Source organism: Meriones unguiculatus, chromosome 16 (genome assembly GCF_030254825.1).
Source record: "Meriones unguiculatus strain TT.TT164.6M chromosome 16, Bangor_MerUng_6.1, whole genome shotgun sequence".
NCBI lineage: Eukaryota > Metazoa > Chordata > Mammalia > Rodentia > Muridae > Meriones > Meriones unguiculatus.
The window spans coordinates 64,884,178-64,910,381 of record NC_083363.1 but is presented as its reverse complement, the minus strand read 5'-3'; the positions used below and the strand labels follow the sequence as shown (position 1 = coordinate 64,910,381).

At 43.2% G+C, this 26,204-nt stretch overlaps 1 protein-coding gene across 6 annotated transcripts in view; it reads right to left on the bottom strand.

Annotated features, from left to right (window-relative positions):
• The window catches only part of Nck2 (NCK adaptor protein 2), a 131,535-nt gene that overhangs the window by 86,449 nt on the left and 18,882 nt on the right, over window positions 1-26,204 (bottom strand). For 2 of the 6 annotated variants that reach the window (XM_021654266.2, XM_021654267.2), the window contains exon 2: window positions 2,824-2,920. The exons of the other annotated variants lie outside the window; for them this stretch is intronic. The gene's annotated coding sequence lies outside the window, so the exon portion shown is untranslated. The remainder of the gene's footprint in view (window positions 1-2,823; window positions 2,921-26,204) is intronic. 6 annotated transcript variants of the gene reach the window in all.

Here is a 26,204-nt window from a genome sequence, read left to right as displayed (position 1 = left end):
AAGCCTCCCTGAACATTTTACCAAAGGATTTCAGGTCAAGTTCCCATGTCCTGTGGCTGGTTTTCCTTCTTGTGCCTGACTATACGGACAAGTTCTACACTAAGGGCTGGCTTCAAGTGTCATGCATAGGGAGGAACAGACAAGGACCCAAGAGGAGTCCAGGCCCAACTTCAAAGCTGAGACAAAGGCTTCAACAGAGACCTATACTGGCCTGGCACTGGCCGTGCCCAGGGCTGGAATGGAATGAATGGGCCTATGCTTAAAAGACCACCCACATACAGCTAGTGCTCAGGTACTGCACAGGCTCAAATAAGTGGCACCTGTCCTACAGGAGCTGTTTGTACATGTCTTCCTAAGGGAAGAAAGGCTGGGAACTAAGGAACTAAGGCTGTTCACAACTAACTGTCCTGTCCACAACACCAATCATAGTGCCCAAAAGAGCAGAGCATCAATAAAATGTTGGTTGGATGAATGGTTAATTAACCAACAGAAAGAAATGCAGTGGAGGGGACAATGAAAGAGCAAATAAGGCAGAAGACAAATAAGAAATAGATAAACAGGCATGAGTGGACACACAGCATTTTCAGGTCTTAAGTGTGTATATTTATGCCTATAGGAAAATGCAGGAGGGATAAGGATGGCTGGTTTAAGAATCTGTGTCTTCCAAGAGAATCATCCGAACCAAAAATACTGCACCACACCAGCTGTAATATTTATTTGTTCAGCACACCAGATAAAAACAGATAAAGAAACATAGCACTTACTAAGAATTATGGATTAGCACTCAGCCTCCAGCTAAGCACTAGAGTGGCATTTGTGTGCGACTATGTTTTCCCAGGCTTTCCTTACAAAGAACAAAAAAAAAAAAAAAAAAAAAAAAAAACACGACCACATGTAGAGCAGCATAGTCCCAAGTCACTGCCCACAGACCCAGGCACCTGAGCAGGCACAGTTAACATGGCTTCCATGCACTGAAGAAAGAGCCTCTCCTTGTGTGCATAAGGAACAGCAGCCTGTGGGCACACCTGGGCTCTGGGAAACATGTAAATATGATTTTCTCATGCTGTCTTCTGGGTAAGACTTTAAAGTCAGTTTCAACTCTAGATCATTTTGCATGGCAGGAACTTCATTCATGTCTTCCCACATGACAAACACTTTCTCCTGTGTCCACAAACATCTCAAGGAATAAAATCCTCCAATAAGGATCATTATGGGACCTAACTCTGCATTCTTCCAAGTGGAATCAAAGACCAAGGTCACCCCAGGAGCCAAGCAACACTACATACAAACAACTGCTTGCTTCAGAAGACATCCTGAATGTTTGGCATCCAAATGTTCCTTGCCTCACCCATGTATCCTGGGGGCCGGCACATTTTAAGTTGCATGATTTTTGTACATTATAAAAATGTTGAAATGGGAAACATCAAAACACCAGAGACTTGGAAACACTCACGACCTGAAACAACAGCTCAACAACACACCTGAGAGGGTGACACACTGTCCCTCCAAGGGCAAACTTCTTTTCCATTCTTTTGCAATTCCACTATTATAGAAAGTATTCAGAACTGTCAGATTTACATGCATATTTGACTTAAACGATAGTGATTATCAGAATATATACAAGAAAGATATAATAGATAAACATTCATCAACATTCTAAAGACTTGAAAACTAGTTTAATCTGCATATCCGTATCCCTTCCCCCATGGTACTGGGGAAGGCAAGCATAATGTGTCTGGCATTCTTCACTGTGCTCTGAGGACCCAGTAGAAACACAAATGTTTCTGGAATTGAACATGCTCCTTTCCTTACACAAAACCAGCACTAACAGAATTAGCCTAAATAGGCTGCTTCAAACTGTGAGATATATCCCACCTCCTAGTCCACCAAGATGCACCTATTCTACAGGTTGAAACTGCTCTCAAGGATACCACTGTCAGAGGACTTGGGATGGCAAAGTTCTATTAGAACTAATACAATCAAGGCTTTCCCAGCTGAACATGACTAACGTGACTATCAAACACCATGCACTGAGTTTCAGAATATCAGCAGCATGCTGCAGATCACAAAAGGAAACTGCTCCCAAGCTAACATAAGGCTCAGATAACAGTAACAAAACGATCCAAACTACTGTTCTCTGTGTGCAGCAAGAAAAGGAGTTTTGTGTTGTCCTGCAAAGCCCCAATCTATCTACATCTCTGTTGTGAGGCAATAATATTCAGGAAAAAGAGAAAAAGTTCCACTCACTGGAACACTCCACTGATAAATTCCCTCTGAGTCACAGAACATCATGGGTGAGTTGAACTGGAACAGGCTACTTGGCAGTTTCCCTCTTGAAAAACACGAGGACTTAATTTGTAGCCTTTTCCTGGGGATGGAGGCAGCAGGGGGTAATCTGAGCACATGTGTACAGGACTATTACCCAGCGCATTTATTAGGCTTTCTCATGCCTGCATATTTTATATCTTCAAAGGAACAAGCTGAATAAAAGTCACCATTGTTCACATAACGGTTGTCCCACCAGCTATTGCACACACTGTGGGGATTACTTACACATCAGTACTGACTATGGTAATGTCTACCGCATTAGAGGGTGAGTACGGCTCCAGCTACTCCTGCTCTACATAAATATGCATTAGAAGCTGGAGAGATGATTCAGTGGGTAAAACACCACAAGTTTGAAGACTAAGTTCAATCCCCAAATGGAAAGAGCTGCCCCTGTAGCCAGCCCTCCCCACCCTTCCACACCAAGTATCTCTGTACATCACTTCACACCCAGCTCTGCTTTTTCCTTTCACGCACCAAACAGTAAAGCATATCTACCTGCAGTGGCTGCAGCAATGACATCTCACAGGGACAAACCAGCTAGACATTCCACCACCTCTGTTTCCTAGCGTGCGAATCTTGGCTTCTCTTTTTCCTAAATCAAACACATGACAATAGCGTCTTAATCTACTTTTAAATAGCTTGGTTACTTCACCCTGTTCCCCCTGTTTTGAGTGTTAACTTCATTCGCAAAATCTCCAGCAGTGAGAAACCAAAGAGCAGCTGGCCTTGGCATGGGCAACATGCACTTGTTTCCTCCTCACAGAGGCTCATCCATTTTCTCAACAAGGAAACTCTGGGCTTGGCAGAATATGAAGATTTCTGAAAGCGTGAGAATTGCCCAAGAGAGCGATCTGGGTCGTGAATTCAGTCCCCACAAAGATGATCATCCATCCTGAGGCTGCTTTGAGAAGTGACAAATGGTGTCCACATGCCGTGAACAGGCAGGTCACATACAGTCCATAAAAAGTAAATGTTTTCACCCCTCATATCCATAAGTGATTGACTCCAGGAATCAACTTCCACCCCAAAGTTTCCAATATCTATAGACCCCAGCCCCTTATTTTAAAACAGCAGTGTTTGCACAAAACCCATGCATGCCCTCCCACTTTATGAGCTCTACATGACTCACACAATGTAAATGCCACAGTCACTATACTGTAGTTTAAATGATTACAAAAATAAACAGCTTGTCCAAGCTGAGGACAGTTGTAATGTGTAAATATCCTGTATCCATAAACCATATAGCTCAAGGTTTTCCTGCCCATAGACAGGAGGTGCCAAGCCTGTTCCCTCTCTTCCTGAGAGCCCTACACAGGCTCTCAGGGCTCTTCTGACAATGATCCCAAGTGGCTCCCACTTCTTCCATCTGTCTCATAGGAAGCAGCCTTACCCACAGATGACTCTGTGAGTCCACCTGTCCTAAGAGTCTCCAGCCCAGCAACACCTATGAGGCAAGCAGCAACAGGTGAGGCAAGCAGCAACAGGAGAGACAGGCTGCCTTGCAATCTAGCACTAAGGGATGCCAAGTTCCCCTTGCCAGACATTTATTATTCAAACTGTTCCTTAATAAGAATCTCAAAAACTTCACCTCTTGCCTGTGAAAAGAGAGTAGCTCTGATTCACTGAGGATCAGTGTGTCACAGCTGACTGGCTGGCTCTCCAAAAGTGTTACTGCTACATGAAATCAGGCACAAAAAGCAGTGAGGCCAGCATTCTATCAAGACCTTTGTTACGAACACTGTGACCTTACAGCCCCCTGGAGAGAAGCAGACTGACCTGAGTGTTTTTACCTGATTAGCCTCCAGAAACTGAGGACCTGATAGACAAGGTTGGTCTATCACACCTGTAAGCCCAGCTACTCAAGAGGTGCAGGTTCAAGGGTAGCCTAGACAAAATGAGGCCCTATCTCAGCATAAAAAGTAAAGAGGTCCTTTTGATTTGCATTTCCCTGATGAGTAATGATGTTGAGCATTTCTTTGTTTCTCTGCCATTCGATGTTCCTCTACTGAGAATTCTCCATTTAGCTCTGTACCCCATTTTTTAATTGGATTACTTGATTTCTTGCTGTTCAACTTCTTGAATTCTTTATATATCCTGGATATGAGCCCTCTGTCAGATAAAGGGTTGATGAAGATCCTTTCCCAATCTGTAGGCTGTCCTTTTGTTCTGATGACAGTGTTCTTTGCTTTACAGAAACTTTTCAGTTTCATGAGGTCCCACTTAGTGATTGTTGATCTTAGAGCCTGTGCTGTTGGTGTTCTGTTCAGGAAGTTGTCTCCTATGCCAATGAGCTCAACGCTCTTCCTCACTTTTTCTTCTAATGGGATTAGTGTGTCTGGTTTTATGTTGAGGTCTTTGATCCACTTGGACTTTAGTTTTGTACAGGGTGATAAGTATGGATCTATTTGCATTTTTTACATGTAGACATCCCTGAGATTTTACCTTACACCCATCAGAATGGCTAAGGTCAAAAACTCAAGTGACAACACATGCTGGAGAGGATGTGGAGAAAGGGGAACCCTCCTCCATTGCTGGTGGGAATGTAAACTTGTACAACCACTTTGGAAATCAATCTGGCACTTTCTCAGACAATTAGGAATAGTACTACCTCAAAATCCAGCTATACCACTCCAAGGCATATATCCAAAAGATGCTCAAGAATACAACAAGGACATTTGCTCAACCCTGTTCACAACAGCTTTATTTGTAATAGCCAGAAGCTGGAAAAAACCCAAATGTCCCTCTGTTGAGGAATGGATACAGAAATTGTAGTACATTTACACAATGGAATAATATTCAGCAATTAAAAACAAAGAAATCATGAAGTTTGCAGGCAAATGGTAAGATCTAGAAAATATTAACTTGAGTGAGGTATTCCAGAAACAGAAAACACACATGGTATAGACTCACTTATAAGTGGATATTAGACATATAATATAGGATAATCATACTAAAATCTGTACACCTAAGGAAGCTAATCAAGGAAGACCCTGGTAAGATGCTCAGTCTTCATTCAGAAAGGCAAATGGAATAGACATTGGAAGAAGGTGAAAATAAGGAACAAGACAGGAGCCTACCACAGAGGGCCTCTGAAAGACTCTACCCAGCAGGGTATTAAAGCAGATGCTGAGACTCAAAACCAAACTTTGGGCAGAGTGTAGGGAATCTTAGGAAATTAGGGGGAGTCAGAAAGACCTGCAAGGGTCTGGAGCTCCACAAGGAGAACAACATACCCAAAAAATCTGGGCCTAGGGGTCTTTTCTGAGACTGATATTCCAACCAAGGACCATTCATAGAGATAATCTGGACCTCCTGCACAGAGGTAGCCTGTGGCAGCTCAGTCTCCAAATAGTCTCCCTAATAAGGGGAACAGAGGCTATCTCTGACATGAACTCAGTTGCTGGTTCTTTGATCACCTCCCCCTGAGAGAAGAGGAGCCTGACCAGGCCACAGAGGAAGACTATGAAAGACAGTCTTGATGAGACCTGATAGGCTAGGATCAGACGGAAGGGGAAGAGGTCCTCCACTATCATTGAACTGAGGAAGGGGCATGGGAGGAAATGAGGGAGGGTGAGAGGGTGGGATTGGGAGGGAAGGAGGGTGTGGCTACAGCTGGGATACAAAGTGAATAAATTGTAATAAATTAAAAAATATATATAAAGTAAAGAGGTCAGGGCTCAGGGCTAGATTGCTTGCCTAGCATAGCCAAAGGCCTAGGTTCAATCCCCAGTATAAAGGAAAAAAATAAAATAAAAGAAAATGAGAAAGAGAGTAGTGGCCAAGAAACTATGAACAGCTATACACTGCTGCCCCTCAAATAAAAGAATAAGAGCTGAAGTTAAACTGGGATAATCCCAGGCAAATGCATGTCCCTCATGCCACACCAGTGTGCCTGGCCACCAAATAACAATGAAGGCCTGGGGAGAGGGGGAAGGCAATGTACAGAGAAGCTAATTTGTGTAAGGAGGACCCTGAGGAGATAAATATGCAAATGTTCCTCTTCAGGCCCCCACAGAGCAGACAGGGTCACACAGAGATAGAGAAAATGAGGGCACATGGCACACCCAATGGTGCATTCAAGTCAGCTAAAGACCAGGAAATGCCTTCAGGGAGGAGAGGACAAGTCCAGCCAGGCCAGGAGAGAGAAGGCAGGGGATACAGAAGCAAAAGCAGATGGGACCAGTGTGAAAACAGCCTGAGCAGCAATCATTCAGCCCAGCACAAGACAATCTAACGGTCTGGACCTAGGTAACTTTTTTTTAATTAAAACATAAGCCTCAGTAACAGAAAATGGAAAAACAAACAACCACTAAATGAGCCCCTAGATATCCTTTAGCTCCTAAATATGCCATAAGCACACCTGATCTGGGCCTTGGGAAGGGAAGTTCTGACATCACCCAAGAAGCCTGAGAAAAGGTGTGTTTTCCCTAAGAGCTTTGGGCCATTTCAACCCATCAATTATCAAAGCACCGAGTTCATAATTGCTCTTCTCAAATCTATAAGTAAGGAGTACATCTTCGGCTCTTGATAGGCACAGGCAAGAACATGTATCCCTATTGCTTGCTAAAGACCAAACATAGTTTATAATGCTGGGCACTTAAGTAACAGGTCTGCAGGCACGTCTAGAGCCCTCCCGTCTCAAGGATGCTGTGACTGAGGGTGTGAGTGAAGGAGACACAGCCACATCTCATGCCACAAAGGTGAAACAAACCACTTTGCTGCAAAATTTTTATTTTTAGTAAAGGAATTTATCTGTACTGGTACAGTCACAGACTCATAAAATTGTCTAATGTTTTTTCTTCTAACATGTGGAGACAGACCCCACATTCTGCCTGAAAGTGGCTCGATATAGCACATGTGCTACTCATTCCACAGACAGACCAGCAACCAAAAGGTAACCAACCCATAGAAAGACCATCACGGACACTGACAGACTTAATAAGTGGCATTCCAACACAGCCAGAGTATATTGGCTGTGTCACTAGTCCAGTATGACTGGTGTCCTTCAAAGGACGGTTACACTGAGCACAAACATGAAGTGTTCCACCTACAAGCCAAAGGCCAGAGATGGCCAGCAAAGCACAGGGGAAAATGAAGCAAGGACTCTGCCTATAGAATGTAATAGGGCACAAACCCTTATATTTCCTGATCTCCTTGCTACTGACAGACAGATGAATTTTATTTCTGAATGTACTATCCTCTAAGACTCACTCACTCACCTTGATTTCCATGAGGTTTCAGAATTAAAGCTGCTGTTAAAAATAAGTACCACCCCTGGGCAGGTAGCCCTGTGTTATATAGGAAAGCAGGTGGAGAGAGCCTTGGGGAGCAACCTAGCAAGCAGTTCCTCCATAGCCTCTGCTTCAGTTCCTGCCTCCAGGTCCTTTCCTTGAGTTCCTGCTCTGACTTCCCCAGTGATGGATTGTGACCTGAGAGTTATAAGATGAAACAAGTCCTTTCCTCCCAAAATGATTTTTTGGTTATGATGTTTTAACTCAGCAAGAGAAACCTTAAGAAAGCAGCTTTTCTGTAAATTTGAAACTACAATATAGTTCCAGAAGCTGGAAACAACCCAGATGCCCTGAGGAATGGGTACAGAAATTGTGGTACATCTACACAGTGGAATATTACTCAGCAATAAAAAAAACAAGGAAATCATGAAAATTGCAGGCAAATGGTGGGAACTGGAAAAGATCATCCCAAGTGATGTATCCCATAAGCAGAAAGACAAACAGGGTATATACTCACTCATAAGTGGATATTAGATATATAATATAGGATAAACATACTAAAATCTGTACACCTAAAGAAACTAATCAAGAAGGAAGACTCTGGCTAAGATGCTCAATCCCCATTCAGAAAGGCAAAGAGGATGGACATCAGAAAAGGGAAAAAACAGGGAACAGGACAGGAGCCTACCACAGAGGGCCTCTAAAAGGCTTTACCCTGCAAGGTATCAAAGCAGATGCTGAGACTTATAGCCAAACTTTGGGCAGAGTGCAGGGAATCTAAAGAAAGAAGGGAGAAATAGTAAGACCTAGAGAGGATAGGAGCTCCACAAGGCGATCAACAGAACCAAAATATCTGGGCACAGGGGTCTTTTCTGAGACTGATACTCCAACCAAGGACCATTCATGGAGATAACCTAGAGCCCCTGCACAGATATAGCCCATGGCAGTTCAGTGTCCAAGTGGGTTCCATAGTAATGGGAACAGTGACTATCTCTGACATGAACTGATTGGCCTGCTCTTTGATCACCTCCCCCTGAGGGGAGAGCAGCCTTACCAGGCCACAGAGGAAGACAATGAGCCACTCCTGATGAGACTTGATAGACTAGGATCAGAAGGAAGGAGAGGAGGACCTCCCCTATCAGTAGACTTGGGGAGGGACATCGGTAGAGAAGGGGGAAGGAGGGTGAGGTTGGAAAAGGGAAGGAGCTACGGGGGTATACAAAGTGAATAAACTGTAATTAATAAAAAGAAAAAGAAAAAAAGGAAAAAAAAAGAAACTACAATACAGTTTTCCTTTAAAGGCAACACAGGGCTAAGAGATGGCTCATTAGTTCAGAATGTTCAATGCACAGCTGTGAGGACCCAAGTTATGATCCCAGCACCCACATATAAAGCAAGGTATGGTTACAAATGCACCTGTAACCCCAGTGCTGTCAGGGGCATTGACAGGAAAATCACTAAGAGCTGCTGGCCATCAATCTAGCTAAAAAAAATTTAAATTCAAGATCCAAGGAGATGTTCTGTCTCAAAGGAATAAGGCGAAGAACAAAAGAGGAACATAATGCCTATAACCATGCACATCTATGCATATACCATATGCAAACACAAATAACACTTTAAAAAATAATAAAATCCAAATAACAGCACAGATTATATCAGAATAACATCAGCACCAGTTGAGAATTACTAACATGCATTATTTTATATATACAATGGACATGCAAGACATACAACGGACATACAGAACAGCTTACAAGTTCCAAGGACTACTCAGAAATGGCTAGGGTGGGCATACTCATCACAAGCTAATTGTGACAGGAGGCACTAACAGCTCTTAACTGCCAATGACAGCCTTGCATTTACCACCCCATACTACCCCACCCTCTGGCAAGTATGATCCATACTACATCTTACCATCAACCCTCACCCTCTTCCTCAGTTAGCAGACAAGCACCTAAGCACATGGCTACTACATTAAATCATCATTTAATCCTGGTTTCAAAGCAGCTAAGAATTCTTGCTATCATATGGACACAGTATCCATGAATAAATACAGATTTTGGTATGTGAAAGCATAGTCCTCACACAAATGATGGGAGATGGTAGGATGTCTGAAAGGTCAAAGATGCTTCTCTCAGTTCTGTAAGACTGAGTTTTCAAAGTAAACCCGGCTCCTCCTAAGCCTGGCTTCCCATTTTGCTGTATAACCTCTGTTGTTACATACCTTCATCTGCCATGGTACCTACCACTGGTCATGATGTCTTCTCCAGAAGCTGAACAAATGGCTACCCAATCAATCTTATACTTTTAGCCTCCTGAGTTAAGATAAGTAAGTATCTTTTGGTATTTAATTGTTTGGTATTTAATTGTTACAATGGAAAACAGACTAAGACAGCTCTACCAGGTAATCCTTAAAGTTGCCATGACCATTTCTGGACACATTATGTGGAGGAAGAGCTAACTCAGGTCTGGGTAGATGCTATCCAGCTTCCTGCATTGGGACAACTCAGACTTCAAACATAAGAAAGAAGGCCCAGGGAAATGATCCCCAGTGACTGTGTAAGAGGCTTCTGTGGCACGTAAGACAGGACAGCTCAGACTAGAAGGCAGACCACAACATTCAGAATAACTCCATCACCACTTCCCTCCATTTCCACAAATGATTACTTCTCACAATAAAGAAATCCCAAAGTTAAGCCTGCCATCTTGGAGGAGCTGGTTCTAGCACAGCCAAGACACAAGCCCATTTTGCTTAGCCAGCAACTTTGGCAGAGAGCAAGGGGGAACTGAGAAGGTGTGGAAACCATACTCCAGAGCTGTCACTTTCTGTGACTCTCTAACTTACTTGCAAGTCCCCCCAAAGCATTTACCACCATCTTGCCCCAAACTACAACCCTGTCAGCAACAGCAGCACCTTCCTCCAGAGCCACTGATGAAGAGGGGCACACCACTACCTTCCCTATCCTTCGGGGCTGCCATCAGACAGGGTATCTGGCAAAAAACAGAGTTGTTTCTCAGTTCTGAGGCTAAAAGCCCAGGACAATCCTATGTTTGGTGGCCACATACTAGTTCACAAACCAGCACCTTCTCTCTGTGTCACACAACACAATGGGCAACGAGATAAGAAAGTAAATCCATTCACTGGAGCTCCACACTCAAGATTTAAACACCTCCCAAAGGCTCCCCTACTAAACCATCACCCTACAGTTAACACCTGGAATGCAGAGGGAAAAACTCTCAGCTACAGTGACTATACTCTGCCTGGCAACTGTTTTTCTCCATGGTCAATGGCTTCCAGGCATAGAAACTATGGGAATCTCATTATTTAATACCCATTTCAACATACCAGAGGTCATGACTAAGGATGAACATTAGAACTTAAATCCAAACTCCAAATTAAAATAGCACATTTGAAACTGTCACAATAAAACCCACCATTCTGTATAGTTAACATGTATGAAAGGGAAGGGAAGGGAAGGGGAGGGAGAAAAGGAGGAAGGGGAAGGGGAAGGGGAAGGGGAAGGAAGGAAAGGGGAAAGAAAGGGAAGGAAGGAAAGGGGAAAGAAAGGGAAGGAAAGGAAAAGGAAATGAATTTCCTTTGTGTCAGTTAACATGTACGAAAGCTATGAGGAAATGAGCACATGAAAATATCTCAATATTTATAACTCTTAGGACCCAAGTAAACGTAGTGTCTAAAAAGCAAAGACCTTAATATTAAAATTTGTTCACTTTAAAGGTTATTCAAATAGTCTATAATTACTTTTCTATATTTTCTCGCAACCAGAAACTTGGAGTGCTTTGTTTCTAATACATGAAAAATATGCTCAGTTAAAATAGTATCAGATATAAGGCAAAGCATAAACTAGACAAATGAAAAGGGTAACTTATGAGTAGAAATGAACTGAAGAATTGGAGAAACCCAAGCAACTGAAGCCCAGCAGGTCTGCTCGTGCAAGGGTAGATGGACGTGTACAAATACCATGTGGCAGGAGGGTGGAGATGGGCCACATGCTACTTCACAAACCCTGTAGAACACTCATGCTGGTTTTCCCAAGACAATTCAACCGTTTGTACAGTCAAGGAAATGAATGCCACCATCTGAACAGAGAAGCCCACAAAGCAAACTCTCTCCTAGGGAATTACTATGTATATGAGCATAAGTGGGCTCTGTGAACCAACAGGCCCAATGTAAAAGCTGCATTATAAATGCAACAGAATTATAACTGTTTCCCTCCCCCACATGCACCATGTTCAAGCAACTTCCCTTTTCCATGTGCCTAGCATAAGGTCAAACATGGTGCATAGAACATAAACCCTTCTTCAAGGGGCCCAACCTGACCTGGGAAAGTAGGCACTACAGCATGCCTGCTAAAAGGGTGAAGTTGCCATACTAAACACGTTAAAACCTCTACAGAAATCAACATAAAGACTCCTTTGCTATGATTTGGATATGGTTTAAATATGTCTCCCAAAGGCTCATGTGTTCAAACTCAATCTCTCCGCTGTGATGGGAAGGGAGAAATTCAGGATAGGACAGCCCTTAATTTGATCATACTGTGTAGAGGTAGGATCACTAACAGATGATTAGTTAGAACAGGGATTAGTCATCAGGCTGTAACCCTTATGACTAAATCCTGATTTCTTTCTAAACTCATTAAGAAAGACCAGAAGACAGACAGACAGACAGACAGACACACACACACACACACACACACACAGAGAGAGAGAGAGAGAGAGAGAGAGAGAGAGGTGCTCCACCCAGCTTTCTGCAGTGTTTTCATGGATCCAAGGAGGCATACATTCACTCACTTGGTGGATGATGCAAGGCTCCAAGGAGTTCCAACAACTTTTTTCCTCCTACAGCTTATATATTCCAGCAAAATCTTTCAAGAAATATAAAAATTACAACGTGGTTACATTCTATTTTCTTTAAGTGAAGGATTACATTAGTATAAGTAAAACAACAGTGTGTTCTCCAATATCCTTACATGATTAAGCATTTTATGTGTTACAATTATTCCCAAGAGCCTACATACATTCATGTCTAAGCAAATTTTTATAGATTAACAAAATGTAATCAAGCAAAATATTTTTCTCAGCCAGTTTCTCTTACTGGAAGGCTACAATCTGAAGTTACAAAGAAATGATCAATCATTTTATTTTTTAAATCTTAAAAAGAAATCTTATTAAAATACTGAAAGAATCACAAATCTAAACTTTTACATATAAAAAACAACCAGCCATTTCTACCTTACAACCTCAGGGTGTACACCTACTCATTAACAATTTTTATTAAATCATATCAGAAAGCTGAGGGCAAAAATGGGTACAAGAAATTAATCATCTTTGATGACCAGCCCAGTTTTAGTAAGAAAGGCACATCAGCTAGTACTAGCCAGGCTTCTATTGTTCTTGTTTCCTGACCTCAAAAAAATCCCTTGCTCAACTATCAAGAGTGTGCCTTTCTGAACTTTAAATTGCTCCCCAAGATTTTCCAAGTCAAAGCCATTAACAGAAACATTTTAACATAACTTTACTGACAATCTACATCTCTAAATTCTAAGAGTGGTAAATGAATCATTAATACTTGGAAAAGATCAATCACTATTATTTTAAGTTTCAATGGGCCAGCCCAGTGAGAGGCTGTAAGCCCCCTTAAAGCTTTCATTCAACTCATGGATTATGAGCGAAGTGGTGACCATGAGGACAACAAGATGAACCCCATTAATACCTCTCATCATGGTATCATCCAGTGGGCCCCACTGCTTGAGTTCTAAAGCTGTTTGCTGTTTCTCTTGCACAGCCCCAGAGACAGCCCCTCATCATGGACTCTTTCAGCAAGGAGCCATGACCACTTGACCTCCAAAACCTTGAGACAGGATGAACTTTTCTTTAAGGCAAATGAAATCCTAAGTTTAAAAGGATTCAGTCTCAGACCAAACTCTTAAAACTCTTGGGTTTTGTTTTTTTTAATTTTTTTTTCAAGAGCTGATGCACACATTCAACAAGAACAGTAACAAAGGTGTTGGTTCCAAGACTAGAGAGACAGAGGCACCAGGTAAGAGTGACCATGACAGACAGTCACTGCATCCTCTATTACTTGCTTTGTTGGGTCTCTTCCTGGCCACTGCTGCAGCCCTTCCTTTGGTTCCCTGGCAATAATCAGGGCAGGTTGTTCTTCTATGCCATCCTCTTCCTCCAGAAGTAGTAAGCAAACTGCCTCAGAGGGGCAACTAATTGAACCAGGGCAAAGACGCCCTTCCCCAAGGGTAGAGTATCAAACAGATCAGGAAAATTTTGGCCTCTGCTGAACACATGTGCCCCTTTGCTCTAGATGGAGGCCATTTGCCACCACATACACTGAGAGAGAGACAGACAGCCTACAAGAGGCAGCAATAATGTCACTAACTGCAAATGGTTTCACCAGGTCCCTGAAAGCCATTTCAACTGTAGGACACTGAGCCAGAGAGGCCTGTCAAGAGTCATGTTAAGTTTTGGTTTTACATGTTTCAGCTTTGACACTTTTGCCTCTCTGTAGCATTAGCATGTTTTCGATAGCACAATTACACTTACCCAAACAATGATAGGCAGCAGCTACTTCAATCTACCCACTCAGGGCCAGATGTTGAACATTGTGTCATTAAGTCCACCCACATGTAAGAGACTCTAAATACCAGGTGTGGGCTGGTATCAGGACCTCACAAGCAATTCTCCATATGGCTGAGGCTGGAGGCCTGAAAGCTATATTTCATAGATCCTTGGCAGCTAGATTCTGGCTGGGGCCTATTAGAGGCCCTGGTGTAGAAGACAGCAGGAAAAACAAGGCCTGCTTCCCTTCCACCTCCACTTATGGCCAAGGACAGCAGGTTCCTGGGGGGAGGAAGGGGCAGGCAGCAGCTGCACTCAGTGAGCCAGGGCTTCTACTTGGTGGCAGCAGCAGTGTGCCAGGCCTGAAGGCAGGCTCTGGGATTCCCCTGTCCTTGTTCTCATCTCCAGCTAAAGGCAGCTTTCTTAATTTCTGATCCTTGCTTCCTCCAGCCCCTCACACTGTTTCATAACCATACCCTCTACTAGAATCTGCCTGCACAAAATACCTACAAGGCTCCTAGTTACTAATGAAAGACAGGAGAGTAAGGCAGAGGTCATCTGAAAAATTAAGCTACAAGTAATGAGTCATATTTAGTCAAAACAGAAAGAAACCTGGGTGCTGTGCCATTCCTCAAAGAGTTGCTGTGACACAACTACGCATCGTCCCTGGAGCCTGGGCAGAAGTCAGCCCTGCTGGGGCGGCTGGGCTGGAACCAGCTGAGCCAGTTGGCAGAGGAAAACAGCTGGGTAGCCTGCTCACTACCACTAGCTGAACATGTCATGTCAAAATGTCATAAAGGTCCCCAGGTGAGCCAGGGACAACTCAAGGCAATCAAACTGCAATAGCCTTCCATAGGCAGGCGGTACCACACCAGAAACAGTCCTTAGAGAGCAACCATCCTGTTCTGTCACAGTCTCCATGACAAGGGCCTGCCCACTCCAAACTTTCCACAAGCTTCTGTAATTTCAAGATATACTTGTGGAAATGGGCAGAGGAAGATGTAGGCATCACAGTGGGACAAAAACTGGGTATCCCCATCTGAACCACTGAGAGATACATCGAAAGTAGGAGTTGAATGGTGTCAACCCTACACAGCAAAGTGAGCCCTGGGGATCCCTGGAGAGAATCCAGACCTGCACAAGGGTATCTTAAGCTCAGTGCCACAACCAAGCAGGGCAAAACTAACATACAAATAGAAGACATTACCTCCCTAAGCAACTTTTAGCCAGCATAATGTCTCCCACTGTTCCTTTTCTGGTTCTGAGTAAGCAAAAGGAACTCTGAGACAGCAGGATTTACTCTCTCATTTATAAATAACTAGACAAACATTATTTGCATAACCTCACACACACACAAATCCATGTGCCTCAATGCAGCTGTGACAGCCTGGACCCTGAGAGTGAGGTGCTCCTGTGATAACAGCTGAGAGGGTGAGAGGAAAAGGGCTGGGAGAACTAATTTTCAAACTGTTTAATTAGCTGATTCTTCTTCATGAAACAGCTCTCTTGTGGACAGCAGAATCTGTTTAAGGTAAGCTATAAAGCAACACAAAAGGAGACAAGAAAAAAACAAAGTGCTATATGACATCAGGGGAAAATAAGCAAATCATAGGGGGAAATAACCATGTTCAAACAAAGCCAATTTGCAATTAAATCTTTAAAAATGACATCTGACTACAAATGGTTTCAGAAAGTTAGGTAGCATATTGGCCTAGAATTTGCTTCAATAGCCTAGCAATGAATATAGAAGCAGGACAAGGAGTGGGATAAAGGTGACACTGCCTTGGCCACGGCTCCATTCTGCGTCTGCTGGACTCAAGACACATCACAATTTGACAGCTTCCAAAATTATGGAAAAAGGAAAACTCAAACAGAAATAGTCTATCTCATCAAAGAAGCAGCCACGTGCCACACCTGTATGAATAAACCCTGGGCTAATATGTAAACCCCCACCCCTCAAAATCTGTCACAATCATCTTTTAGAAAACCAAGTCAATATCATATGACAGGGTACTCATGCATTAGTTTCTAAACCAGCCCACCTGGGAATGATTTTAGACAGCATTTTTTTTTCAACAGCATGCCACGTAAATCTTCTTGGACCATACTTCTTTCATCATACATACAATCTGAAAGGATGGCTTTAGAGATGACACACAGAGATAATCTTTGATGTCTTCATGGGGTCTGTAGATTCAACATACCCTCTCCCACCAGACCAAAGCCCCTTATAATAAAATGGCACAGTGTTTGTAAAGAACCTAAACATACTCTATTATTTATAATACCTAACACAGTGTAATGCTATGTAGATAGCATGTGAGAATATACTCTTTACAGAATTATGACAAAAAAAATGTCTTAAATGCTCAGTACACATGGAAGCAATCATGTTAAATCTAACTATACTGTATAGGTCATAACATTTTCCATCTGAAGCTGGATCATCTGGATTCCAGAGACATGGTCTATATACAACATGCTACCTTCCAGACAAGGAAAGACTTCCTTCTTTGAAGCACTACATATAACAGGTACCATGTGATTAGTTTCATTTCCTGTTGCTATAATACCCTGACAAAAGCTACTTGGGGCAGATTTTATTTGGCTCAAAATTCCTCGTTACCATCCATCACTGAAGGGAAGTCAAGGAGGCAGGAACCTAAAGCAACTAATCACATCATATCCACAGTCCAAAGCAGAATGCAATGAGTCAACATGTGCCCACTAGTACAATTTTGTTTTCCTTTTTATTTAGTCCAAAGCCTGTGAAATGGTGCCACCCACATTCAGGGTGAGTCTTCTTCCTACCTCAAATAACTCAATTAAGAAAATCCCTCAGAGCAGGCCCACGAGTCACCCTAATCTAGACATTTCCTCGTTGACACTCCCTTCTCAGGTGATTCAGATTGTGTCAGCCACCATACTACTATAGCAGTTCTATTCAAACTGGTTACCTGCCCCAGCGGCTCCAGATACAGTACAGGGTAGCACAGAGGTGAGACAGAGGAAACATTCCTGGGTGAGGCAATGGCCTGAAGAAGACAGAAACTTCTCACTTAGGAGGTGAGAGGGCAGATCTGCTTAAAAGGGGGAACAAACTTTTGGTGAAGAAATGAGACAGAAAGAAAGTTTGTTAAGAGGCAAGCCCTGGCAGTAACTGAAAGGAAGGGCAAGTCCCACACATGTGACATGTGAGATGATGGCAAATGCAGCCAAGAAAACTCCAGAAGGTGGGAGGTGGGAGTCTGGGATGCAGGAGAGGGCAAGGAAGACTCAGACTCTGAGACAGGATTTGTAATTGTATCAATGTCCTTTGCATCCTTCTATAGTGCTGACTGATACTAAGCCAAAAATGACACATAAGTCTCGATTCAGAACTGCCCACCGCACTGGGCCAGTGTACAGAGTCCTGGGGCTAGGAGGGAGGGAACAAAGACAAGAGACATGAGGAAAAGTAGATCTGGGACCTGGTACCCTAGCTAAAGATGGAGTGTATGTAGGGCTACAGTAAAACACAGAACAATGTTGTGTTCCAGGGAAAAACACAACAAATGTCTTCCTTTATCTCGGCTTTTTACTTGCTGAACACGAGAAGATGATAGGGCTCCCAGTTATCCATGCAAGGGCTGAGTGTGTTCTCCTCTGGGACCAAGTATGCATGCTCACTCTGGAGCTGAGTCTTAAGGAGGTCAAAGCCAACAGTCCAACCAAGTCCAGTAAGGCCTTGGTTCTCAAACCAAGGGTTAGGGAGAGCAAGCAACCCCAAGAGGTTCTGAGAGGCCACTGGGAAGATACCAGAATGAATCCCTCAGCCTCCCCCAGCTGCCACATTGCCATCCTTAACAGCATTTGCTTCTATCCCAATCTCCTGCCTCCAGCACAGTGAATGAAAAGGGGAGTTTACAAGCTAAAGTTCCCCAAAAGTAGGAAGTTGGGGAGTTTCCAGACACTTCACAAGCCTGAATTAAGAGAAACAGGGAAGGGGAACTGATGGGTTGCCTTGAGAGTGGCCATGGACAGGAGAAAAATCAAAGCCCCAGGGGCTTCTGGGAACAGCTGTAGTGAAAACAGAGATTTGAATGACAGGTGGGCCTGAGACAGCCCTGAGACCAGGACCTTGACTTTGGGCAGTAGAAAATGGTTAGCTATCACTGCCAGTACCACCATGCTTTTTCTAGAAAGGGTTATGGACTCAAAGAAAGTCTCAACTGCCTTCTTAGGAGAAATAGTAGCTTTAAAAAAAAATCCTTTCTTTTAACAAAACTCTAGTTTCTACCTAAGCAGCATGATAGGAGTGAAAATACTCTTGAAGTATCTATCCAAGTCAGGTCTTACATTTCTTACTAGACAGAATAACAGTTGTAAAAGGACAGAATGGTAATGTTAACAAAACTGATAACACAGGATCAAGAAGCAAGTCAGATGCCAGGCTAGTGCACAAAGCCCAGGCTGCTACTTAGAATGACTTCCTTTAATAACTGAACTATTTTTAAAGGCTAAAAACATTCCCAAAAATATTTTTATCAACCTGCTAAATATCTTCATATTTAAAATAATGAAAACTAATTCAGGAACCAGGAAAATGGCTTGGTGAGTAGAACTTTTGCTCACAAAAGTGCTGACTGAGATCCTGGCACCCATGTAAAATGGCCAGGCTTGATGGGACATGCCTGTAATCCCAGTGTAGGAAGGCAAGGCATGAATGGAAAGATCCTGGGAGCTGATGGTCAGCCAGTCTGGCCAATCAGTGAGATCCTGTGGAGAACAAAATAAGAAGACATCTGACAATGACTTTGGCCTCTGGGCATACATAGTGGTGTACACCCACACCCACAGGAACACACCACACACACAAATAACAACTCAATTTACTTTTCAAGTCCTATTGCCTCCTGTGATATGCAGCCAAATTCTGAATCATGCCAATAATGTTTTACAGATCCTTGGCCTTTCTAAAGCAGATCTATGAGCCATAACACATCCTACAGTCTTCTCTTTCCACAAATACTACTTTAAATACCAGCATTTACATAAACACACTCCCATACACACTAAGTTTCATGCCTTCTTAATTACAGGAAAAAAAAAAAACTGCTTAACCACATTGTGCATTTTACTTACTAGAAAGTAAAAGCCAGTTGCAAATACCATCCTTTACCAGGATCTCTGCATTAGAGGGAGACCCCAAGTGTGCTTCTTTCTGAAGCTGTAAGACACTCAGAGGTCATTTCAGCCATGCTCTTCAATTTTAAAGGATCTGCACAAAGCCAGGTTCAGAATATGAAATGATTAAACCTTTCAACTCTCAAACAACCTCCACTTAGCTCCACAGAGGTTCCATCACCACTCTCTTCTATTCCAACACCACTCCTGTATTCACTCACAGGGGTTGCGTATTACCAAAAAGGTGAAAATGCTTAAAGAAGGCTATGCACAAGGCATTGTGCTACATTTCGGGTTTGTTCTGTGGCACTAGGGATGGATCCCAGGGCCTCATGTGAGTTAAACAAATATTCTACCAGACTTGTCTGTATTCTACCTCTCCTTTACCTACAAAACTCATCTTCCAGAGAAAGTAACTGAAACCTCAAGAAACAATCTGCATGACACAGGCTGACTAGAGAAGGCAAGATAGGAAGCCAGAGCTCAGGCTCCAGTGTCCTAAATGAAGTTTCAAATAAAAACCTAAAAAGCAAACACTAAAACTTCAAGTGAGTGTAGTGATTGAGCTCCCTCACCTTGCATACCCAAGGCCCCACTTCTATCCCTGACACAAGGGGAGACACATGCAGAAACATCATACAAGGCAGGAAGAAAGGCTGAGACTCCACTGAGTACTCAGAACCCTCTGTTACACTAACTTTACCAGCAGCACCTCGATGCCATGCACACATCCTATCCACCAAACCCAGCTAGACGAGGCCAAGCAGTCTCTCAGAACCAGGGCCCCTAAAGTGACAAGACAAGCTCCCACATCAGTCTGACCTGCCCAGTGTCCACAAGGAAGATGGGCAAGATGAAAGTTCAGCCATAGCTCATTTCTCAGAAAACCCACAGGGAGACTTATCTTCTACAGTTCAATCATTCTTCAGCATGTTACTGTGAGCACAGTCACAATGCTACATTTAAAGATCCCTAGTAATGTTACTATATTTTCCTGCATTTGCTTCCTGTGAACCAAGATGTGGGGGAGTTACCAGAGCAGTGAGATTCACGATTACACAGGCAAGGGCAAGACAGAATGGAAAATAGGAAAGCCTCAGCTGCTCACAGGAAAGTGTTTTAAATAGGTCTTGCCAGCTGGGGAAAGGGTGGAAATAGGGGAGGGGGGGGAGGAAAGAGGAGGGCTTGAGTTAGTGCTGCCTGGTCATGGGGAGAGGGGGGGAGTATCACTGGGCTGATACAGAGCTCCCTGAAAAACCTCAGAATTTCCTGAGTGATAGTTGGTAATGGACTCCAATCTGCCACAACTGAGTCTGTGCCTATGAAGTGACATAGTATGGGGACCCTTGACAGTAACAGAGTGGGGACTTTCAGCCTACCTCCTCTGATTGCTGGGAGAGAAGGTGGACAGTGACTAGGTCTTAACTCTTTTTTTTTTCCTGGAATTTTTTTTATTATTATGTATTACAATTTATTCACTTTGTATCCCAGCTGTAGCCCTCTACCTCATCTCCTCCCAGCCCCACCCTCCCTCACTCTTCCCCCCAAGCCCCTCCCTTAGTCCATTGATAGGGGAGATGCCCCCCCCCCCCACTAGCTGACACTAGCCTATCAGGTCACATCAGGACTGTCTATATCCTCTTTCTCTGTGGCCTAGTAAGGCCATCTCACCAGGGGGAAGCAATCAAACAGTAGTCCTGCCAGTTCCTGCTCCCCTGAAAGACTCTACCAAGCTGGATATCGAAGCAGATGCTGAGACTCATAGCCAAACTCTGGGCAGAGTACATGGAATCTTATGGAAAAAGGGGGAGACAGAAAGACCTGGAGGGGACAGGAGCTCCACAAAGAGATCAACAGTGCCAAAAAATCTGGGCCCAGAGGGTGCCTACAGAGACTGATGAATCAACCAAAGACCATGCATGGAGAGGACATAGACAGACCCCTTGCTTGTAACTCTTACACACTAAATTGAGGACTTTACTGAGCCCTCTGGGGTGATCTTCTGAAAGAAACTGGGAAGGGCATGGAAACCCTGCAGCCCCTCTCCACCACAGCCATACCCTATGCATTGCTGCCTCTTTGCCATTCCTGAGATGCATGCTTTCTAATAAACTAGCAGTCGGTGACTTCGAACTGTGCTGCTGCAGATGGAACCAGGACCTTCCCTGAGTCTGGGAGTTACCTCATGACATTCATGAACAGGAAGGGGAAGTCATGGGAACTTGTAACTGATCAGCTAGAAATACAGGAGGTTCTTTTGCAGCTGGCATCTGAAGTGGGGGCAGTGTTGTTGAGCCCTGCGGTCAGCATCAGGAGTGATTATTGTAGGACAGGCAGCTGGTGTCAGACAATAAGGCTGTCTACTACAATGGCTTCCTCAGGATGTGGCTATTCCAGTTGTGACATGCTACAGAGTAAAACACGTAACAGGGAAGATTCTGCAGTCTTCAAGAAAGGTTGGAATGTAGCAATTTGTTACACTGACTATACGTTGGCATGATTTGGGTTCTATTAGGCTAATCCACACATTACTAAAATCTGTTTGCTTCCTTTTACTTTTTAAATGTGGTTACAGGGATCACTGAAGCTACATCTGTAGTGTGCATATACAGGTTGCATTCAAATTCTACTGGATAATACTCTGAAATGTATGTCAAATTTTCCATGAAGAAACAAGCAAGTCTACAGATTAAAGCATGGGAGGTAAGATGGGGGGGGGGGTGTTGCTAACATTTAGGAAGTGCTTGTTATCTGCCAGGAACCACGCAGTGTTTCAGGAACCCTCTGCTGAAGGCTGCCTCCTCCTCCTGGCCCAGAAAAGAGTGCAGAGCTCTGGTGCCAAGCAAGGGACAGGCAAGGCTCCAAGGCAGCAGCATCCCACTTCAGTCCTGTACTTCCCTGCACACAGGGTAAACAGGCTTCTTCCAGAAAGGACCTAATAAACACAGTACTTTGGCCTTTGTGAGTCGCAGGCTCACAATTACTCAATTCGACTATGCTACCATGAAGGCAGCTACACATAGCATGCAATTGAACAATTCTGGATGTCTTTTCTCTTTTTGTCTTTGTTTATTTGTTTCTTTGAGAAAGGGACTCCTATAGTCAGGCAGCACTTGAATTCCTGATCCTCCTGCCTACATATTCCAAGTGTTAGGACTGTGTGTAACACCATTCCTGACTAGGCTGTGTTCTAATAAGACTGATCACACAAAAGGTGGTGAGACACATACAGCCCATAGGCTATTTGCCAAGCCAGGGCAAACACATGCAGAAAGAGACATTCCTAAATGTGTCTTATCAGTGCACCAAGCTAGAATATCTACAAAAATACCTTTCACAAAACACCAGTTAAGCTATTGTGTAAACTAGGCTAAATGAAAAGCATAAAATTCTGCCAAGTTAACTCACTGTCAGACTTCTAAGCTTTTATTGTCCAGAAGCAGACCATGTTAGCATTTTTACTAAAGGGAGCAACTGAATGACAAATTACATTAATGCATTTCTTTCTCCCTTTTAAATGTGGTTACTAATAATGTCAGTTACCTATGCAGCTTGCATTTCTTACCACGGTGGCTCAACAACAACGTGATATCAACAAAATGAAGGGGATACGGAGTGAAAGGAAGACACAGGACTCCACAAGCAAACACTCTGGGCTTTCCAGGCTAGAGCAGATGGGACTACTAGAGAGAGGAAGGTAAGCATGACCATTCAGCATTCCCAGTGTGGACTTGACTTCCACAGAATCACAGAACCCACTGCACTGGGAAAGCACTCAGAGGAAATGAAATCCCTGCAGCCCCTCCAAAACAGAAACAAGGTTTATGTATTAAAATATGCTCAGCGCCAGGAGAACCAGTCCCTGGTTCCATCTACTGCTGTGTACCATCAGTCAAATGTAGAGCTAAAAGCTCCAGGCCCCCACCTAAGGCTCCATGCAGGGCCCATACACCTACGTGCAACCCAGATGGAAAGAGTCACACTCAAGCACACCACGGTTCTCTCTGAGACCGCTACTTCGCCCTGCTGCTGAGTCTGACCAACATTATACACCAAAAAAACGAAGGCACTCATCCATCATTCCACTAACTTGAAGGCATTAAAAACTATTACTAAATCTAACAGATCTTGCCATAGAAGGAAATAGAATGGAGGGAACAAAACCTACATGGGAGCAGAGGCAAAATGAAGAGATTGGTTTGCAGAACCCCGTCCCTGGGTTCCAAGTACAGGTCACACTATAGACTGACTGTGGAAGGGAAAGCATCCCTGGAGGAAGTGTATCTAAGGCAGGTAAAAACAGAGCGCACCAAGTTTTCCTGCACTTTCCAGCGCCTCCAGGCACACCCGCACACCCTCTGTGCTCCTCCTGCTGCTAGCACAGTAGCTTCTCAGACCCACTGTTTCTCATTAGCCCTCACATCCATCATCTCCTCTTCACCCTTTCACTTTCCTTAAAAATCTTAAAAGCTATCCTCAAAGTAATTTCCTGTACTCTTTGAAAATTAGGGAAAACATCATAAAAACCTCATGAAGAATTAGAATAGTAATCTGGGGGAGTCATGCTTGGTAGTAAATGCTAACCAAGAAGTAGTAAAAAAACAGGTGTTTCTGGTGTGCTGTATTAGTCACACCTAACATTGCATAACAAACAGTGCACATGTAGCATCTGAAAATACACAGTCTATTACTTATCCAAGATGCCCAGTCCCAACACACCTTCTTCTAAAATTTAGAATCTAAACAGTACCTCTAGTAGGCTATCTGGCTGTTTCAGGCATGACAAACTGATGGAAAATACAATCATGTGCCACACAATGAAATTTCAGTTGTTGACAGATCACATACATAACAGTGGTCTCTTAAGGGATAATGAAACAGAAAACCTTCTATAACCTGGTTACATAACAGCCACCCTGGCATTAATACTGATGTAACATACCAACTGTGGCACAAGTCACATGTACATGCCCATGCAACTATGCGCAGGACATTACATTTGATGTTAAATGACTGCTCCCAGCATATATGTTTACCATATTATACATTTTATCATTAGCCTGTACTCCTAGCTATATTTTTCTTTAAGAAAAAAAAAAAGCTGACTATAAACCACTCTGTCCTCTCAAATGCTCAGAGCTTACTGTACTTCCTGATTCCCTCATGTTCTCTTGTGCTTAATTTAATCGTGTATTTCTGTCATCATGACTACGAACAATGGAACACACATCAACATCTTCACTGTCCAGGTGTATAACACTGCTGTCTGGTATTCCTGTACCATTTAGGTTTGTGGCATGAAATCACACGACAGATGTCTCAAACACAACAACCCCATTAGTAGTTGATGTTGGCTGCAACTGCAACATATCCTGAGTATCTCTAGCAGGTGGATTACTAAACAAACGAACAGCATAACCTCTTTTTCATTTGGCCACTGACTAAGATATGATAATCCAACTCATTTGTGCCCCAATATGGCTCCAAAACACCTACTGACAAGAGCAACAGTCACTCTTAAAAGGACATGCCAAGGCTAAGAGCATTTCATCTTCTTCCAGGAAGTCCCTTCAAAGAATGGGCTACATGCTTCACAGTAACACACAGTAGGGCTGGCCATGGGGGCCATCAAGAGGCACTGCTAGGTCAATAAGCCAAACTACTACCCCTGAAATTCAAGGACTGCTTAAGAGGAAACCAATTTTAAAAAGCACAGAGTTACAAAGTGAACAAATCGTAGCTGATTGAAAACAGCAGCAGTGCTGTTACTAGTTGTTCTGAGACAAGATTAGGGGAGATGAACTCCAGTGCCATTTACACTCAAACTTCCAAGGAAACACAGCCTGGGTAAAACTTATTTCTGGGCTACTGAAAACTGGTGTTAACTCTGATGCCACATCACAGTAAAATGAATAGAGATCCATAAAGACAGCTACACCATGAAACTCTGCAGCCTCCTCTTAAAATCTATTCCAAGAAAAGGGTCCTGCTGCAGAGAAATATATACAGGCATATGTCTACTAGAGTAAAAGCTTAAATGCCCAACTGCATAGACAGCTTGCATAAGTAGGGGCCTTTATCTTACACTAAGAGGAACAAATACTACAAAAATTAGTAGTGAGATGGAGAGATGTGCATACTGAGAAGATTATACAATTATACAAAGTGGTCATAAACATAAAGCCTGCAAATATAAAGCAGAGACCAGTAAGTCTACAAGGGGTGGGGATTCTTCTTCGAAACTGTCTTGAGTGTTCTGCTCATTTTGGCAACACTTAAAAATTAGAACAATAAGATGCATGCTATAAAAAATAAAGTTACTATGTCATCCTTACTATTCAAAGAAACCCATACCACAAAAGCAAATAAATAAAAAGTGGCAGAAATCTGTGTCTCAGAAATCAAGGTCTTGGGCTGGGGGTATGGCTCAGTGGTAGAGCACTTGCCTAGCATGTCTGGGGCTTTGGGTTCTGTCCAAATAAATAAATACATAAGTAAGTAAGAAAAGGGGGAAATTAATATGGCTCCCAATAAGGTACTTAGAGTTCTGTTTGTATCTATAGATCTTTTTGCCTGGCCAAGCTGCAAACTTCTCTTTAGACAATCAGAACTGGTTTCTTTCCCAGACAGACATAATCGGCTATCAAATTCTGAGAGAGCTTCACTGTGCTTTGTACTTGAAACCTGAAGCAGCAGTCCAGGAGGATTACCACACATAAATACATGGAACTCACGGCCACAGAGAAGGGAGTGTGTTCACTCAAATTGCATGGTTAAAATAAATAAGGATGTCTTCCATACACCATCATTAACCTGGAGAAAGCAGGTGCAACACACCTAGGAATCATGAGCATGGCCAACCCCAAGCCAACCATCATGACAGAGGTGTGC